The 20,576-nt window shown below is 29.6% G+C and overlaps 1 long non-coding RNA gene across 1 annotated transcript in view; it reads right to left on the bottom strand.

Annotated features, from left to right (window-relative positions):
- LOC118180843 (uncharacterized) overlaps window positions 1–20,576 on the bottom strand; it is a 110,040-nt gene that overhangs the window by 78,119 nt on the left and 11,345 nt on the right. The window contains exon 2 of the long non-coding RNA XR_004756778.2: window positions 17,589–17,684. This is a non-coding gene — a long non-coding RNA (uncharacterized LOC118180843). The remainder of the gene's footprint in view (window positions 1–17,588; window positions 17,685–20,576) is intronic.

Genomic DNA, 20,576 nt, shown 5'->3' with positions numbered 1-20,576 from the left:
GTGGAGTTTTAATTGTATACACAGGTTATGCATTCTGTTACATTCAAATTTTAATAAAAAAGTGATTTATCTGAAACCTCTACAGGACTTTGTCATATTTTTACAGACGAAGCCGTACCTCGCTTGCCAATGTAATAAGATTCGTAAAACATTTAAGTTAAAATTACGCATTTAGGGCCCTATAATATAGGCTCGCAATAAGTGTAGAGCAAAAATATTATTTTATTCTTCTACATATAGAGCTGAGTAATTATAACCACGTTTGTATTTATATTCAAAAGGAGTAAAGCGAACAAGAAGGTAGCGCCATCTGTCGGCGGAAATAGTGACGAAAGTTAAAAATTAAGCTGAGAGAATTTTAAACGCGTTAGGAAGAATCGGATTGGAAGTAAGGTCATTAACTAAACAAAATAAATCTTTGTGAGTGGGAAAGGCTTCAAGAAAATACTATTCACCAATGGAAGAAGCTTTCTGGATAATTTTTGCAGATCAAAGTCAAAATTGTAATTAAATTTCCAACTATGATTAGCTATCGAAGACTCGTTAATTTCTAGACATAAGATTTGTGTGCCTTGATGTGAAACTTTAACGCTGTTTTAGTTTGGCCGATATATCTTAAATTGCAGTGACAACATATGCTACATATTCCTCAAGAATTAAAATCAGAAAAGGTATCTTTAAGAATTCAACCATGGATTTTATTAATAGGCGAGAAAATGACTTCAAAATTTTAGTTCTGGAGAATCCGTGTAATTTAATTGAAATGGAAGCACGCAAGATTATTAAGGCTATTTCTAACACCGGAATTCCTTCTGTAGCGGCAAGAAGAAAATTTCTTAAAGGCTTTTGAATGACCAAGGGAGAAAATTCTCGGTCAGTGCAAACTGATCTCAAATAATTGAGTTCATTTGCAAGCAAAGGCAATAGCACCATTTTTTCCTTAGCTGGATGACATGGGAGACAAACAGAACCGTATTTGCAATAAACAGTAGTGCTGAAATCACATACAATTGGAATTAGTAGAATAAATCAAGGAAGGGAAGGGAATCAATCGAATTTATAACAGATAAAATCTAGGACGAATCTGCTTTATTAGCATCAAAAAGCGCGAATGTGTCGCCTGCGTAGCGAATTCAGAAACAAAAGATATTTTCTCAAATAATTTGTCCTCAAAATAGTGCATGTAAATGTCACCAAAATGATAATTAAAAGGTGATACTTCAATTTGGTTGTAACATTCATTTTGGAAGACAAAGTGAGTTCGACTCAAAGAGACTTTAAGAAGAAGAGAAGAGAAGGTAAGAGAAATTAACGCTCCAATTTCAGCACGTGTGAAATAGAAGCCTATTTTCAAGACATTTCAGTGCTCCTTCGATTGAAACATTAATAAACAGTGCTTTAGCATCAAAAGAAACCATAATGGAGCGCAGAAGAGAAATATCTTTAAGTTTATCGACGACTTCCAAAGAATATTTTACAGCGTGAATATTGTTAGAAAGTAAAAGAGAAATATGGAAACTAAATATTTGATTAATGGAGATGATGTCATTCTTAAATTGGAAACTATAGGTCGAAAAAAAATTCCATTTTTGTGGACTTTGAAGAGAGCATAAAACTTAACACAGTTAGCATTAGGTGGAATAAGTGATTCTTTTTTAAACTGCTTTGGAAGTATTGCGAAGATTTAACAGCTCTTTTAACTTTCATGAGTTTAGAAGTTGAAGAAGCTTTATTGATCGACCCCTTTTGGGTATCAATATACCAAAGTACGTTGCTAAATTTATCCCTGCAATCCCCTGCTAAGAGGTGTTTTTTTTTTTTTTTTTTTAATATGTAAATCATGTGAAATGTCTCCAAAGGGGTTTATTTGATATGCCTGTATATCAGGATAATGTTCCTGGACACAGTTAAAATGTATCAAAATGTATCCTGTTAAAATGTATCAAAGTATCGTTGCAGATTTCTTTGTTCCTGATGAAGAGGGGCCTGTACCTGTTTTCCCTCGAAATCTATAGAGTAATTATGACTAAAATTTACGCCAAACACAAGGTTGTTATTTTGCTAATTTTATATCAAGTTAACTTTGGAATAACTGCGAAGGTATGATTCGTAAGTCAGAAGATATTGCCTTCGAAAGATAAATTTGCTTCTCAGAGTAGTAATCTTTGAAAAAGAACGTGGCATTCATATATTGCTTTCTTCTGTGATTATAATTAAGCATTTAAAATCTAAGATTAGGATTTTACCTTCTTGTAGAAATTCAATGCGACAAACGTGACTCAGTGTTTCGGATAGAAACATTTAACGTATAATTGCTGGCGAATAATTTGTATTCAAACACTCGGATGATAAAGAAAATTTAATACTCAAAATAGTTTTTTCATTGACATACTCTCTTAGTTTACTTATATTAAACTGAAATTTTTCTGCGTCTTAGGAATTTTACATTAACAGTTTTATTGACTTTCTTGAAAATCATAAATGAAAAATATTACGGTCTAATGAAATCGCGCTGTGTTACGTTAGCTGTAATACGCATAGATCCATATCCAAATTCAGATAATGAATTTCTTTTACACAAAATAATAGAAGACAAAAAAAAAAAAAAAAAAAAAAGCTGGTTGCTATAGAAAATATTGAAGTAAATGTAATATTTGATGCTGCATTCTGCTATCGTTATTCAGATTTTAGCGCCAGTTCCAAATGAATCCTACAAATCAACATCATGCCTATTCAGGTCCTTGGTTAATAGGCACACCAGTGGCCGAGGAGTGAAGTAGCTGAACACGGGGCTTTCGGTCCAGTGTTCGATTCTCTACAAGTGGGCTAACTGCATGGGCGTTTTCGTGGTTTTCCTCATATGTATACGAGCTACTGTCCCTTAGAAAATCCTTCACGAAGACATCCCTCTTAGGCAGAACCCTCGAGTGCTTTGTCACAACCAAATCAAACTTTAGAACTGGCCCCATCTTAAAGCCCATCAAAATTAATTTATTTTACTTCTAGGGACCACTTCCCTCGATATCTCGTTGAAAGGCGTCAAAGAAAAAGGACATTGCCCGAATAAGTCAGTCAAATAATATTTTTTTGTTTTCTTCCACTTATTCTCTCTAGAATAATTGGCCGCCATTCATATTTGTCATTAATGTAGCAAAAGGCTTATCATCATTATTTTTATTGGACTCTATTATACCTTTTCAAAGCAATCGAAACATCAAACGAATTTGTCTTTTTTTTTTTTTTTTTATTTATTTTATTTTATTTTATTCCCGATTTACTCCTATCTCTCCTCCCACTTATTCTCGTAAGACTATTTCTATTGATTCCTTACTTCCTGGCTGCTGAGGAATTTCTCTCGAAGGAAAAGAGTATTTTAGCGTAGGACATTTGATTTTTATGAAAATAAATAAATATATTTTTCCATGCTTCTATCCACTCAAACATTCTGATATGGCACCTTTTTGAGAAATGAAGGATCCATATTACAGACAAAAACAATGCTTGAAAATAAGTACCGTAAAATCAATCTTCCCACAGAATGTACTGCCGTATACTGGCATGCTATTATGGTAGAATCATTCACGCTACAACAGAGTTCATGAATAGTTTAGACCACTGATTCTCAACCGGTGGTACTCAAGAGCAAAATAGGTGGTACGAAAAGAAACAGAGTGTTTTTAACTATTAAATTCCAAAATCTCGTGGGAAAAAAAGAACAATTGACAGAAATTTCCTGTGATCGAACTCTAACTGGAGATTTAAAAAATAACACTGTTAATTGTTGGTTGTACCGGAGAAAAAGAATTTAAAGGCATTTCATATGAAGCTATTAAACTTTTATCTCCTTTTTGTGTGAACAAGGATTTACTTCCATGAACAAGGATTTACTTCCATAAAATAAATACAGAACAAAATTAAACGTGGATCTTAATTTACGGCTAAAACGAAGTGAAATAAGACCAGACATGAAGAAATTAATCTCCCTTAAAACAGGCCCAAATTTCACACTAAATTTTAGAATTAAAATATTATAACATAAATTTTGATACTTAAAATTGTAGCCAATTTTTCAATCTAATATTTTTATGTGTGCATACTTAATACGAATAGGTTTTTCAAATGGCAAAATATTTTTTTAATATTTTCATTGAGAAAATGAAAAATAATCACTATAAAATGTAATGGTGGTACCAAGGTTTTTCAATTTTTGTTTAGATGGTACGCGTTAGTCAAAATTTTGAGAACCGCTGGTTTAGAGATTTTGAAATCAAAAAATAAGTAATGAATTTTCTCTGACATTCATTTCAGTTTAAAACATAAAGGCCTTAAACTTGAATGGAAAACGTAGATATCAGTAAAATTTGCAGTTTGATTTCATATGAGCTTTCTAAACAGTGTATATTAAGTGGAAAATGTAGTCCAAAATATATCCATTCGTCTGGCTAGTCCCATTTTTTGATCATGCGGCCGGCATGTGCCGGCTAAGAAGATCGGAGCTGCGCCCTTATAATAATAATAATATAAAAATAATATATCCATTCATAATCTTAAACTGTTCATTTCTATACTTGGTTTCTGGTTCAAGTAAGTTATCCATCATTGCATTTCCAATACTTTCCATGAATCACTCTAACGAATAAGATTTTATTGATTAAACTATCAATAAAAGCGAAAAATTTAATCGCAAAATAGAAATGATTAGAATAGTAATTTATGTTATAATGAATGTTGGATAGATTCCAACACAAAAACATTACAAATCCAAAACGTCTTTCCTTTGGAAATTTAAAAAGTATTATCTTTAGCATTTGGTTCGAAGAATGATTAATATTGTAGCTTACTGAAGATGGCTATGTCTTTTGATGTCTCATGAATGCTAGAATTTATTCCTGCTCAACTAATAAGCAACGAGCTGACCGGAGTTTGAAGCATTCTATATCCTCATTCGATGCCCTGTAACTTATACTGTATAAGAAGTAGTACTTACTTCACACTATCTGTGAAAGTAATGATGCATTTTGATGCTTGAGCGTTAGTTAACATAGTTCAACACAGTAATTTATAGCGGTACAAGATTCACTAAAACATTTCGCATACAAGCACTTTTGAAAAATCCATGAAAGAATTTTCAGGTCTAAGTATACACCTACATATCAGTTACTCTACCTCTGACTATTAGTACATTACTGTTTTATACATATGTATATACTATAATCCAATAATAGTTTTTAGGCCTGTTTTATAGTAGTGTTTTATTAATCTATCTACTCTGGTGAAATTGTATCGTACTTCCCCCACTCCAATCAAACCTCATTCTTAATACTACAGACAGAAAAAACTAAGTAAGCAGTTTTTGTTACGCCTAATTTTCTACTTGATTTCTAATTGATTCTACTATAATTTTCCACCTATTCAGGCACCCTTAACATTTAATTCTACAGTGAAAATCACGAAAAAGAAATTGCTGCCCATTGAGTAAAAATCAATATATATATTTTTAATTTTATTTTCAATATTTGGTCAATAAAATTTTTGTCAAAAAGTACTTAATTCATTTAGCATTTTGAAGTCAGTTACAAACACTTCCTTTTAATTTTTTGCTCAGCGTAGTAAAATTGTTGAATTCAAGGAGCTAAAAAAAGGGGGCTTTTAAAAGGGGTAAAATGTAAATAGATTATTTTTTTCTCCCGTAATATAGGACAATCAGTTCTTTACGTCTCGCTTTCAACATTATATTTCGTATAATTATTGTGTATCTTTCAATTAATCTTGCTATTTGTGCACTTTTACTCCTTCTACTCACGCCCGAATACATGCATATCTACCTAAAAAATTATCTTTCCGTAAAAAAAAAAAAAAAAAAAAAAAGTAAATAAGTTACATAATGAAAAAAAATGCACTTTTGTACTAGACAGCTCTAAATCGCGTGCCAGTGTCGTTCCAAAGTCGCACAGGCTTTATTTCAACGATTAGTGGTGGAATAACAACGAGTTTTTGCTCCAGATTTCGCTTGCTATGTTGAGTTTTTGTTGTGCTTCATACACAATCCCCGTTTTCTCCCTTTCCGCCATCTTGGGCCCTTTTGTTGCCAGACGACGCCGTTTCATGCTCTCATTGGGTGCAATGGCAGCCGAACTGAGAGATCGAAGCGTCATTGGACAATTAGTTAAGGACCATTGACACCCGAGAAAATGTTTCTCCTGCCATATTCTGACATAAATCCTTTTTCTTCTAAAAACTCGCCTCTTTGAAGTGGTAAAGAAAAGCACTATTTTCCCTAAAACGAAGCTTTAAAAAAAAAATAAGATAAATAGATGGAAATGAATAACTTGAGTTTTTAGATACCAGCCTTGAGAAGGAGAAGTTATAGATGCAATGCTTCATAGGTAGTTGAGTTTTGCAATCACGGTGTTTGAAATAATGCCTGTTTTCGAGGGAAAACTGCTTCATTAGTGAGGAAGTTCTTTTTTCACCATATTCCCCCCCTTTCAGTATAACACGCGGTCTAACAACTTAAAAGTAAACAAGATATACTTTACTCAGTGCCTGATATAAATAGCTCATTAGAGATTTGTTTTAAGAAGGTCATTTTTAACCCAGCATTTATCTTGTATTCCCCCTTACTTGTGTATCTTCTTTTTGATGAGTTTTTTTTTAGTAAAACTCATCAAAAATAACACGTTGTAGTATAACGAAAATAACACGTTCAAGTAATTAGTCGAAAGTTAAAGATCTTTAAAAATCGATTTACGAACGTAAATTTCAGTGATGTTTTAAGAATAAGGAATATAGATATAAGACCGATATGAACGCACATTCACCACAATTTTGCAAAAACGAAAGCCTTACGCCATTTAAAATGTATTGCCCTGGAAAATGTATTAAATGATAAATAAACAAGCAAAAGTGGGTAATCAAAATTAATAAATAAATAACTACAAGTCTGTTTATATTTTTTTAATTCTTCCTTCATTCTTACTTTTCAGCATCAGTAACTATCATGAGTTATCAGTTACAGAAGAATACCGTACAAGGACGAACACTTTAACTCGCGAGGTGACCCCAAGCAGACACAGTCTTAACCAAAGATTAGAATTTAATAGCCATCACAGTTAATTAATTCAACAGATAGCAGGAATGAGCTCTGAACTGAAAGTTTCTCCACCCAAAATTATTTAACAGAAAATTTAGCAAGAACAGTTACAAATTATGCATATTCAGACGAATATTTGCATTAAACACAATGGTAATTTAAACATCATTAAGGAGATTAACGCATAACATAAACTGGGTTCGAATACTATTCTTTAGTTATGTTAATGTCTTTAATAAAAGAATGAGACGTGAGAACCTCAAATTAGGAAAACCTGTGAATTCCAAATATCTTTTCAGTTAAACTTCTGTTTTGAGGATGCAATTTCTTTCCTTTCATTTTCACCTTCTATTTATTTATTCCTAATTTTAGATCAGTTCTTAGTCATGGTTCATAGAACTTCGCGAGCAGTTTGAATATTAATAATTAAGGCTTGTTATTTATAAGGTAAGGCCAACTGCAGAATGCTCTACATTACGATCAATGATCCAAAATTTGCTATGATGTATGGCTTAAAGCAGACACAGAAATGAATGCAATGTTTCATAGCGTGGAGCCTATCAAGTACTAACTTATTAGGAGGGTGCGTGCAAAGAAAAAGATGGAATAGCATGACTGTGACGTTAGTTACATGATAAATGAGAAAATTCTAGATAAATGTACTCTGTATATTTGTCGTTTTGCAAACATGAACGATATTCCAACATTTCGTGATATTGAAGCATAAATAAAAAAATATAGATTCAGAAGTGAATGAGATTTCCATATTTTGGACATTTATAGAATTTAATTTATGAGCTCTACATCTGAAGAACAACTTTATGAAAATTATCGAAAATAAAAGAATAGCTTTCACTAATCTTATATTCTCCAAAATAATATCAATTTTTATCCATACCTCTTCTCTGTTTTTTTTTTTTTTTTTTTTTTTTTTTTTTTTTTTTTTTTTTATTAAAAAACTCTGATTTTATGTTTTATTTTCAGATGTAATTAAATCTTCAAATAATCCCATTTAGAAATAAGAAGCAATGAAAATAGTTTTTCTTGTTTCGCTTATATACTTAAGACCTATAATTTGAGACATGTAAAACTAATATGAAATGAAATTTAATAAGTAAAACTAACATCATGAAATGAAATTTAGTAATTATAAACTTATACTCAAAATTGAAAGAAAGTGTATTGGTGAAAAATTTCAGAACGGAAAGTTTTTCAGAATAAAGTTCATTTGATACGATCCTTACAAATTCCTTGCGTATCTAAAATGCATATTCGAAAAACTTTGAGTCGGAGCAGACATAACCTAATTTCAAATTAATTGATGCTGAGAATTATACAAAAATGGTAGAAAAAAGTAAGTGCATTTTAAAAATTTATGTATTAAATTTGAATAGCTGACTATTAGTAACACCATGCCTACAGAAAGAGGATAAAATAACTTATGTCTTGTTAATATAATTTTAACTTTTCAGAAGATCATGAATTCATGAAGCTATTTGAGAGTAAAGTATCTTGGTATTTTCCAATTATAAAATTTCCTTAGCATATTCACAAAATAAATAAATGAATAATTAATGTTACTGTAAGTAATTTTACCTCATTTACAACTTGAAGGGTATCAAATACACTATTAGCGAGTGTACACTGGTGATGCGCAGCTTTCATTATTTGCTATTTTGAAAAAATTCTCACCGATATGAAATAATAAATTTAACAAATATTACATAATAATCCCACACATTTTTCACCTGCATCTAAATTTATTTTGTGAGTGAAAATATCATTCACAATAAACATTGCATCATACGCACCATATGAACATATATATCATACGCACCATCATAAAACGTTTTCAATTCATACTTTAAAAATAGTTTGTAGCAGCATGTAATGAATAAAAAAGTAGAATAAAATACATATAAACGTATATGAAATACTACAAAAAGTATGACTATAAAAATATTACGTGTTACATCAATGGAAAAAAAAGCGAATCAAGAGAAGTAATAAAATCCAAAAGTCTATGATAATAATAATCCAATGTATAAAATACATCTATTAATTGCACGTGTTAATAATAACATGATGTATATTAAAATACAAATAAAGAAAATATTTCAGTTATCCAAGAAGTTTAATTTCTTTAATGCATATAACTTACATACAGTTGCTGTGTTCAGTTTAGTAAATAAAAATTGTTGGCTGAAGACTAAGCTGCCAATAAAGCAAAGCTACTTCATGCATTATTAAATATTCAAAGGTTGATGCATACACTGGTCCCATTAAATCCAAATTATTAGAAGATTCATATTTTACTTAGTAAAATTTGGCGCAGGCTAGGGTGTAAAATTTTTTAATTCAAAGCAGAATTTCGTAATATTAATTTTTAAATGCTTAATTTAAATTAATGATACTTAAATGCTTAACAAATTAATGACACTTAATACCATATACATACATGTCTACATTATACATACATGTCTATACATTATACATACATGTCTATTCTGATATGATACACAATAAGAAACCTAATGAAAGAATGAAAAATATTACTAATTATCTAGACAAATGATGTACACATAGATAATAATCTAGCCTCCGCAAATTAATTGATCAGATATGTATTTTAAACAAATTTCTCGAGGAAAAATTTTCGGTAAATAATTTATTTTAGCTAATAATAATAATGGTGCTATTTCATTATATCATGATAATTATTTTAAGTTGTCATGAAATACAAGCGATAAAACAAAAAATAATTGAATGATATGCAGTAATGCAATATTTTTTTCTTTTCAGAGCAAAATTTAAAAAAAAGGGGGGAAGTTGCTGTCTATTAAAATGAGCTTAAAATGCAGAGGAAAAGGAATACATAGGATTATTAATATTTCTCACAGTTTATTATTTTATGATGAACCATTATTTTATGATGAAGATTACAATTATTTTATAAAAGCTAGCATTTAAAGATTTTCGATATGATGGCATTAAATAATTAGTTAATTAAGATTTAATAGCGAGCTGTAAATTCCATAAGTTATTGTTTTCATGATAAAGTATATTTAAAAACCTCATTTTTAAACTGTAATGATGTAATTAGTGTCTTAAATACGAAAATTTAATACTTTTTTTAATGGCTCAACAAAAGTACAAAAATATTAGAATTTATTACTTTTTTATAAAGATTTGTGTCCGACAGAAATTTAGCTTCGAATGATTTCAAACAAAGCAAATTTCATTTGCTTCCTGCTTAGCCAATCACAATTCCCAAAATATATGTTAAAATATTCAAAAATTATTTATTCCAACAGAAATTCTATTTTAAAATTTTATTAATTTTAATTTAAAAAAAAACCTCTGGTTGCTAATCTTTGCTGTCTCATTAATTTTCTCAAACACATTTTTTCTTCGCTGCATGTTCTATGTTTAAAATTACGAATTTTCATTCCATAATTAATTATCATAAATTTTCCACGAACGTTCCATTTTAAATCTAGAGCAGATTTCCAATTCTTTTTGCCTAATTTTTTATCTTTCCACACTTGGCAATACTGCCTGTTGTGTAATTTAACATCAATACATGTAACGCTAATTCGTGTGGTATGCATTTATATGACATTGTAACCAAACACATGCAGATTTCACTTAAAACTGATCTACTGCGAATTCCTTTTCCCTTAATTCTATGCTTTGAACAAGAAAGTCATCTAGATTATATGTAGATTTAATAGTTATCTACTGACGTTATAAAATAAAATAGTCATTCGTTTGACATTCATTCTATGAGTTTCATTAGGAATAAAACAATAATACAATAATAGCATTATGCTTTTCTTTATAAATCAATGTTTAGTTTTTCATTACTATATATTTGTAATATGCACAATAATTTTTAAATGGTTATTTTTTAAATACATGCTTGGATTAATACACGTACATCACTGTTCCTCTTCTGTGTAGCAATCTGTTCTTTCCATCCCGAAATAATATTGCAATGAATTTGATTTAAAAAGGTCTTTATAAAATGTCAAGCCAGTTTAGAACTCTTTCAAAACTATTTTGATCTTTTGCATCTAATAATTTTAACTATTTACACAGCTGAGTGACTGAAAATTATTTACTAAATCTATTCTCATTTAACTACTAGGCAGCAGTATATTTTCATTTGCATATAATATAAAAATATCACGCAATATTTAGAAGTCCTTGCAAAGTTTAGAGTGTATTAATTATGAATTTACTTATTATTATTATTTCTAATGATATATATATATATATATATATTTAAAGAAAATATTCCAGTAGATAAAAAGGATGATCTGTCTTTAATTGTATGCCCTTGTTGCTGGTATCGCTTACTTTTCAGACCAATTCACTCAGGTACGTTTAATGGCTTAAAAACAAAGTTTAGAAATTCGCATTTAAAGTAGTAAATCCGAACACCAAATGATTAAAAATATTTAGGAAACAGAATCAATCTGTCACGTTATTTTTAAAATAATGCATAATCTTAATTGCTTCATCCTCCTCTCCAGCTATAAATACGTTTAAAAATTCTCAAAGAATACGCTAATGAAATAAAGTGACAGTTTTATACCAAAGTGAGGTTAAAAAAAGAAAGTACTCATTTTTCAGATTCTTTTCCCCATTACCCCTAATATACCACAATACTAGAGAAATATTTTTTTTTCTATAAAACAAAAACAAAGTTGTGAATTAAATTAATAAATTACCAATCTTCTATAGCGATCACAAGCAGATAAATTATTCACCCTCCACCCTCAATTTTAAAGAAGAAAAGTTAAGCGATTAAAGATGATTTAAAAATTATCTTCCAGATTGTATACGGATTTTATTTACTGAAATGCGTCCTTCAACCCCCCCCCCCGAATTATGAGGTGAGATAAAGATTTTAACAGTTTAATGTTAATTACAGTATAGATAATCAGAACTACATTCATATACATAAATGATACCAAGGCCATGAAATAAACAAAACAAATTACATGGCCAGCGTACTTACACCGATAAAAGAACCAAACTTACGAATTCCTCGTCTGAATTTGCCTAGCATATACATGAAATATTAAAATTTTATATCTTTAATGATGAGTAATTTAACAAAGAAACTACAATGCTCATTATTAAAAAAAAAAAAAAAAAGGTTAGGCCAGAAACTTTGCAAACAATGTATAAACAAATAGTGAATGGAGACGTAAGGTAAAAGATATTGGAAGGTCTTTTTTTTTTTTTTTTTCCTCTAAACAACAATATTTTGAGTGGTTAAAATCTGTTATTACTGCTAGGTGCACCATAGCCTGCGCTCCTAACGATGAAATTGTAATTTCATTGCCTATCTTGCTTATAGGAGTTGTTTTGCCTAATGTGCAACTCAAATGTGATACAGCTTTCCTTCATGGAAGCTCAGCAAGCAGATATTCCTCAAAAATTTTGCCATAATTTAAAAAAAAAAAAAATTAAACACTAAGAGCATTCTCCGAACTAAGGATTCTGTATAAAAGATAAAGAGAAAAATTTTTAATTTATTTTCATTTAATGTAATACATTATCGAAATATCATGTCGATGTATTTATTGCCTGAATAAATTTTGATAAACTTTAAAATAATTCTTTTGTAGATTCTTTTATGAGCACGTGATAATGCTTTGCACTGGAAATGCAAATTAGTCGGCATTTAATTTTTATTTCATGAAAACCACATGAACTCTCTCTCTAAACTCAGCAGTTTAGAGAGAGAGTTCATGTGGTTTTGATAGAATTAAAAATAATCGGACGTCTACTTCACAGCTCATTTTTCTATTTATTTTTCAGAGCTTGATTATTAATCGCTATTTTATAAAGTACTTTTATTCCCCTAAATCGTAATCGCGAAAAAGGGAAAGACATATTCTAGTTATAAAAATTTATGAGCTCATAACTTCAGACATTTAAAAATTTTCAAAAGAATTAGCTTTTTGCAGACACTTATTTTTGCGAAGTATTATAATAACAAAACAAAAAAGAAGATATTGCTATTAAAAAAGCACTTCATGTAATATAATAACTAAGATTTATTCTGAAAGTTAAAGTTCAATACTGAACGGAATTTCCATCATACGGCTGCAGAATACGGGCAATATAAAGCTAAAGACATACTATCTGTTATTTTTTTTTATAATATAAATGTGTTTCGTTTGCTTAATTGCACTTTGAAATATCATTATTTATTATAAAAATATATATATATATATATATATATATATATATTTTTTTTTTTTTTTTTTTTTTTTTTTTTCAGGGGGATGAAGATAAGTGATCTGAAAGAATGTTAACCGTTGTTAGTTATACTGTAGAATAAACGCTTATAACGCCTTGCATTCCAAACAAACACATTAAATGTCAAATTTCAATCTAAATTATTTAATAGCTGTAGTTGAAAAATTCACAGTTTGCACAACAATAAGCATTTTTTATGTTTATCATGTTTGCCAAGAGTGTTTTTGGACTTCAAAGAACGGGAACAGTTGTGAAGTGGCCTTCAGAATTGGAACATATTGAAAGCAAAAACAATAAAAATCCACAGTTGTTAAATTCATAAAAATGATTATTTTTTAACAAAAACACAGACAGGGCATGAATTAGTAGCAAAGTTTCAAATTTCTAAAACTTGCGGCTTTCGGATTTTTCACATCGAGCTACCATTCTAGCAGCATAAAAAAGCATTTCTTTATGTTGCATATATTTCTGTACCCTTATGGATGGTTCCACAGAGAAGTTTCTAGTTTCTAAATCTCGTGGACTTCAGATGCAAGGTTTTTTAAACTGCATATTTTTGCGACTGAATTTTAGATAATCTCTCGCTTTCTTAATGAGCCTGCAGCAAGTTTTATTATTAGCTTGCTGGCAACAATGAGGAAAGGTTTTAATAAGAATAAATTACTTTAAATCTATATATACCTGTATTTAAGTCTCTTTAGATATGTATATATGGATTATGTATACCATATATACATAATCCATATATATAAATTCACATGTAAGATTACCTTATTATATACCTTACATTCATGTCTTCGCAATATTATAACTCTGTTTTTTCGTTAAGGAAAGATATGATTACGTCATGTTTCAATTATGCGTAATGTCAAGCCAGTTTGGAACTGGTCTTCTGATGAAATATATTAAAAGGTAACATTTGTAATGCACTTAAAAAATTCTGAAAAGAATTTTAATTTCCGAGATTAAATCGCCGTATATTTTTAACATTATCATTTAAACTAAAAAGCAGTAAATTTTTAAAGGTGCATAATGATACTGAGTGATAGAAGCAAAACAGTTTTTTAAACACAACAAATATAAACATAAAACGCCTTGAGAAGACATTTATTAAATCGTCGCTAAACAATTAATTAGGACCTATCAATTAAAACCAAACCGAATTTCAGATTAAGACTGACGTTATTAAAAAAACGCTGTGCACTTCCAAGGAGAGATAAAAGGGGTTCTTCTCATTTAAGAGGGAAAAAAAAAAAAAAAACTTTAGCAGTATCATAATATATTGTAAACAAATTGGCAAGATTTTTTTTTTTTTTTTTTTTTTTTTTGTTCCTTGAAAATCATTGTATCCAACTTCGAAATGGACAGAATTTTACTATAAAACCATCATCAAGAATGAATTTGGACTTAATTTTAAATTTCAAACTGATATACTCCGTTTCTGAATTTATTAGGATATGCTTTAAAAATCAAAAAAGAAATTATTTTATTTATATTTTGGGCAAAAGGATTTATAATCAGCCTTTTTCTTTTAGTTTCTTACACTATATGTTTTTCAAGATTTTCAACAGATTATTTAATTTAGATTTCTACTATTTTATTAAGTAGTTGAAAATAAAGAGAATAATTTTTTTCATCAAATGTCTGTAAAATATTTCCAAATTTAAGGCAAAACAGCACATATAGCGGTAAACGGAAATCCTTTCCCTATCAAGCATTTATTCGAGCACATGTTTAACATAATCTATCGCAAACCTAATATAAATGTCGGCAGTTGAATCAGTATAATAAGATGCGTTCGAGTCGAACTCAAACCCATTACGGTAGTCTTCCACAATTGGCTCATTCTACCGCTTCTTTCAAAAGCGGTTTGGGACCGGAATTTCCCCTACTTGCATACAATTTGTTGCCTATAAAAAATTGTTTCAAGAGCAGGGCTCGACCTTGAAACGTTGCCGCCTACAGACCCGCCCTCCGTGATTATTGTTGTCAAGGCTGAATGTGAAGGTTACGTTACGGTCAGAGTGCAAAGCATGCAGTTCAAGAGTTTAATTTTAGGTGCGAAGAAGGATCAAATATTCTAGGAACTATACAACATAAACAACGAGCCTTGATTGTCAAGCATTGATTATGTAAGTTTAATATCAATATTTTGTAATCTTCAGATTTTACTTTTTTTAAATATTGTTTGTGGTGTGTTCGAAGACAGTTTCTATTTTTGAGGAAATGTATTTTTCACTTTTGTTTTATATCTCAAATAAGGAATTAAAAAAAAAAAAAAAAGAAAAGAAAAGAAAAAGGCAGCCTCTGATATGTTTTTTTTTTTTTTTTTTTTTTTTTTTCCCCCCAGTAAACTCTTCGAGTTAAATGTTTCGCTCTGTTCTCGAACAGTACTATTTGGAGCTTTACGTCATAATGGCTTTGCTTAAAATATTAGCCCTGCAAAGATCGACTTGAAAAAAGCTATTTGTTGTTCAGCTACAATCGTAATTCCAGCTTTTTATTTAAATTATGCGCAAATCATGCTCATTGTTGAGATATTAAAAAGAAAAATGGAAAAAAAAAAAAAAAGACTTCTAAAAAAGAATAAACCACAAAGAAAACTCCGGTGCTCATGATAACCTTTGTATCTGTTTTGAGAATATTTTGAAACTCGTGTATTTCGCACAAGAATATTTTGAAAAACATAAAAAAAAATTTTAACCCCTGAAGATAAGGGACTCATGTTCGACGTCCTCGAAATTGACAGAATTTTGTTCAAACTCTCCGCCAATCTATGATTGCTTTTTAACCTAATTTTAAACGTGTATGTGTGATGCAGTGATAAGATTATAGATTTCTATTTAAGTTATACATGGATATAAAAATTCTGAAATCACGTTTTTATTTATTCATTTTAAATTCAATGCGTTGGAATCAAGCGTATACTTTTTGAACGTTTTTTGAATTTTTGTGTAAGAATCAGGAGTTAGTACTAATAACATGAAATTTAATGAAACAGAAATCAGATACGATACACAAATGTTTCACGATTATGAGAAAGGTAGTTTGCGAACAAAACTAATTTTATAGCCGAAATCCTAAACGCGAAATAAAAATCTGCCACAGAATTACTTTGAGAGCATAAATTTTCATTTAAATAAAACTAGGCATTGAAATTTCAGACCCTCTTTATATATATATATATTTAATTGATATGTATATACATGTAAAGGCATTCGTGTGTTATTGCACGGAAACATACTTTTTCGGGGGAAGGGGCTCTGTTTTTAGACTTTACTATTTGGATAGACATTAAATATGCAGCCTAACTTTACCAGTCATTAATTGCTAAAATTCAATTTTACTTAGAGATAATTTCAAATAAAAGAGGCTTAGCGTAAATGTCGGTGGCAAACATAGCACTCTGCTATCTACAGGAGTAAATTAATCTGCTCTTAAATGCTAAAGTAATATTAATTACTGAGTTTTATTAATTATTTAAATCATGTTTATTTTGCAAAAGCATTTTTACCTTTGCTATAAATTAAAATAATTTACCTTAAACTACATTAAAATATTTTTTTTCTCCTCTTTTGAATAACAGAGCCTTAAAATTAAAAAGCATGACGGTGCCAGTAAACATTTCTCACAATTTATCACAAAAGTGTAGCGTTACTTTATAGTCGTAGGTTAAATTTCAGATAAACTATTAAAAAACTTCTCATGGATCATGCATAAAGATTCCAAAACACAAGATGTGTAACTGCGGTTAAAACACAAAATTACGACTTCTTAAAATTTGAAATTTCATCATTTGGGAGTATTTAAAAGAGTATTTGTATGAGTGATTTTAGTCTACTTTTAAATACAGATGTATATGAACAATTTTGATTGATATTCAAGAATTTAATTTTAATTAAATGTACATATATATATATAAAGAATTTAAGACGGAAAAAAAAAATTAGAGCAAAGATAAATACATTTTCTTAACCTTGAAACTCATAAATACGCGTTAATCATTTTAAGGAAAGATCACAAAAAAAAGAAGGTTATTTTGAACTGAATTTGCTTAAACTTTTTTACAATGATTCATGCATGGTTATCTCATGAAGAAAAATGATAACAGCAACATTGAAATAATCGAATTATTTAGAAAGATTCCATTATTTTATTGCTGAAGGCATTTTTGTGTTAAAATATCTTGTATCAAAACAGTTAAAATATGGCTTACTTGAAACTGCGTATTTGTCTGCTTAATGTTATCACATCATTAATCACAGAAATTTCTGGCCACGGAATTTTCAGAGCAGGATTTTCATCGTCCGATCTAGAGAAAGAAAGTAAGATGTAAATATTATAAATGAAGTCCAAAATAAAAATCAAATGCCCATTTAGAAAAATATGAAATATAAAATGATTTATGCTCATTATGAAATTTTAGGCAGATAATCAAAAGCTGTATGGATCTTATACCCCATACCGTCATTAATCTCCGAAAAACTGATCAAGTTTCGTCGAGAAATTACTAAAATTGGTCATATCGTATCATTATCAACAAGAAATTTTAAAATCAATGATGAAAAAGCAGCGATTTCAAAAATATGAAAGCCACTGGGTATTTTATTTCCATGATAAATATGAAAATGATATTCAAGGTGATTTTAAATAATTTTTAATTAAAAAAATTAAAATTTGCCTAAAGTTTCAAACGTTGCTGTTGCTAAAAATATTGAATTATTTTCCGTTCCTCCCAAAGATGTTTATTTATTTATATTCGGAAACATTTTAATTCGACCGTGTTGCCATATTCATTTAATACAACATACTACATAAGTAAAAGCACATAGCTCTGTAACATATTGAATGCCATGTGGGTCAGCGGTGACCGGCACTGAGTTTATTCGTAATGCCATGGGATTCAAAGATGACCGGCGAAGCCAAGATTACAAAAAACACATAATTCGAGTAAATTTATATTAATGTGAGGAGCACATTAACATTTTTAAGTGTTATCACCGCTACTAAAATGGTGTGAAGAAATTAATGCAATATAGAACATAATAACAATACATAAATAAAAAAAATTATTATGCATATAGCATGTAAGCTTAAATATTATGCGCGCATTTTGAGATGTGTTGTATTGAAGCACTCCAAACAAATGAATGGTGAACCAGAGCTGTCTTCTTCACAGTATGCCACAACTGTTTTGGTACAGTTTTTTGCCTTTGGTCTACCTAGGTTTTGCGACGTGACCCTAACTTTTCCCGTCTTCCCGGCATTTTTTTAAAGTTCATGACGCGGTAAAAGTTCATGGCAAGAAAGATTTGATAAGTTCATTAACTTTTCTGTTGTAATTAATATTTCACCAAGATATTCAACGCATAATGACAAAAAAAAATCATGTTGGCCAGACCGGCAGGGCATGTGAAATTAGTGTGTCATTCAACGCAAATCTACAAAAGTTAAATAGATGTAATTATTTATGGTATTTTCCATTACGGCATTTGTATCATTAAGAGCTTAAATTTCTTAATGAAGTTGTTAATACGTTTCAACGCTTTAAGCATTAACTTTCATTTCTAAGAAAACACGTTATCCAATTTTTAGTTTACAAAAATGTGTACATTGCAAATGTGGATACATTTGCAATTCATTTATACAGAAGTGAAAATGTTAATAACAGGCAACAAAATTTATTTCACTGAACTATTGTTAACTTTTATAGTTGTTTAATAAAAAAGAGAATTTCTGTATATCGTAATATAAAAGTAGAGAGAAGTATAATAAATTACGTAATGATTTAGAGTAATTATTCTAATTATTAATTTTTTGTTAATGATGCTTTAAAAATAATTAAACCATATTTCCAACATAAATATTTATAAATATTAAGCTGTTTTCAAATTATCTATTTTATTATTAGATTGACAGCATTTACGAAGCTTGCAAGTATTAAATAAATAGAATTTAATGTAAATCTATGGAAATAGGGCAGTAATTTAATGATTATAATGACTGAATGAAGATATAGATTTATTGAAACTTAATAATTAATAATGTGTAATACACTTTTGTTGTTCTTGTTATTACGGGAGAAGAGAAAAATAAGGTTCGCCGGGACTTGAACCTGGACCTCTCGAATTCGCGATGAATGTGCTAACGTTGCATCATGAAGCTATGTTCGAAGGAGGGAGAAAATAGTTATAATATTACTATTTTTATTCGTTAATTTTCATCTTTTAGCATAATTATCGAATCTTTTTCCTTCTATCTGATGACGGTTTAATGTTCTCAAAAACAGGAAATACTGTAGCTTGCTACCTGCGATAATTAACCAATAATTTCTCCATAATTAAACAATTTTTACTCTCAGCATCAAAAGTCATATCGATAATTGAAGTCATTCTTTTGTAAGAGGGAAGTGCTATGAACTTCTATTAAATAGCGTCAGTAAATGTGTACGTCCTTTGGGACTAATAAATAAATTTCTGATCCCAAGATAATTACATAGTTACGTAAACTCTCTCTCTCTCTCTGTAGGAAGAGTAATTACGAGCTCCCAAAATATAAGGTTAATTAGCTGTTATTAAATTTTACCGAAAAGTGATTTGATGTTTATAGTTATGAATGCTGGTTTAAAATAAAAGTAACCAATTTGATACAAAACTAAATCATGTAATTTGCTTTTCTTTTTGCATTATCATAATAAGATATTTATAACAGACTATATATATGATTTTATATACGCAGGTTTCCTGATGACTTTTTCTAATCCCAATAAATGAATAAATAAATAAATAAATAAATAAAGAGCCCACCCTCCCAAAAAAAAATCTGAAAGCTTTCAGATTTTAAATTACGTCCAAAGGGGCGTTTTTTTAACGTTTTGTGTTTTACCTTTATTTATTAAATATCGTGTTCTTTGCACTTAAACCATAAAATTCGGTTAAGCAGCAATGTCCAAAAATAACTTTAAAATGAGCATATCTTTAGAAATTCCGATACACAGTTCCGCGCCCACTAGAGATAAAAAGGTTTTACTCCCCCCCCCCCCCGTAGAGTGTTGCCATTGCTCGCTTTTAAATCGTTGAGTTTGTTACTCAAAAATTCGGTACAATTTTACAAAATATGAAATGGATAATAAAATTAATTCCAAATTTCAAATTTGATCTTCCACATGCCCATATTCGTAGGTGTATGGTGTATTGTGAATACG

The sequence above is a fragment of the Stegodyphus dumicola genome, chromosome X1, assembly GCF_044657685.1.
Source record: "Stegodyphus dumicola isolate Sdum_Otavi_A_Nest chromosome X1, ASM4465768v1".
In the NCBI taxonomy this organism is placed as follows: Eukaryota; Metazoa; Arthropoda; class Arachnida; order Araneae; family Eresidae; genus Stegodyphus; species Stegodyphus dumicola.
The sequence above is the reverse complement of the archived record's forward strand: the minus strand, read 5'-3'. Positions and strand labels throughout refer to the sequence as shown.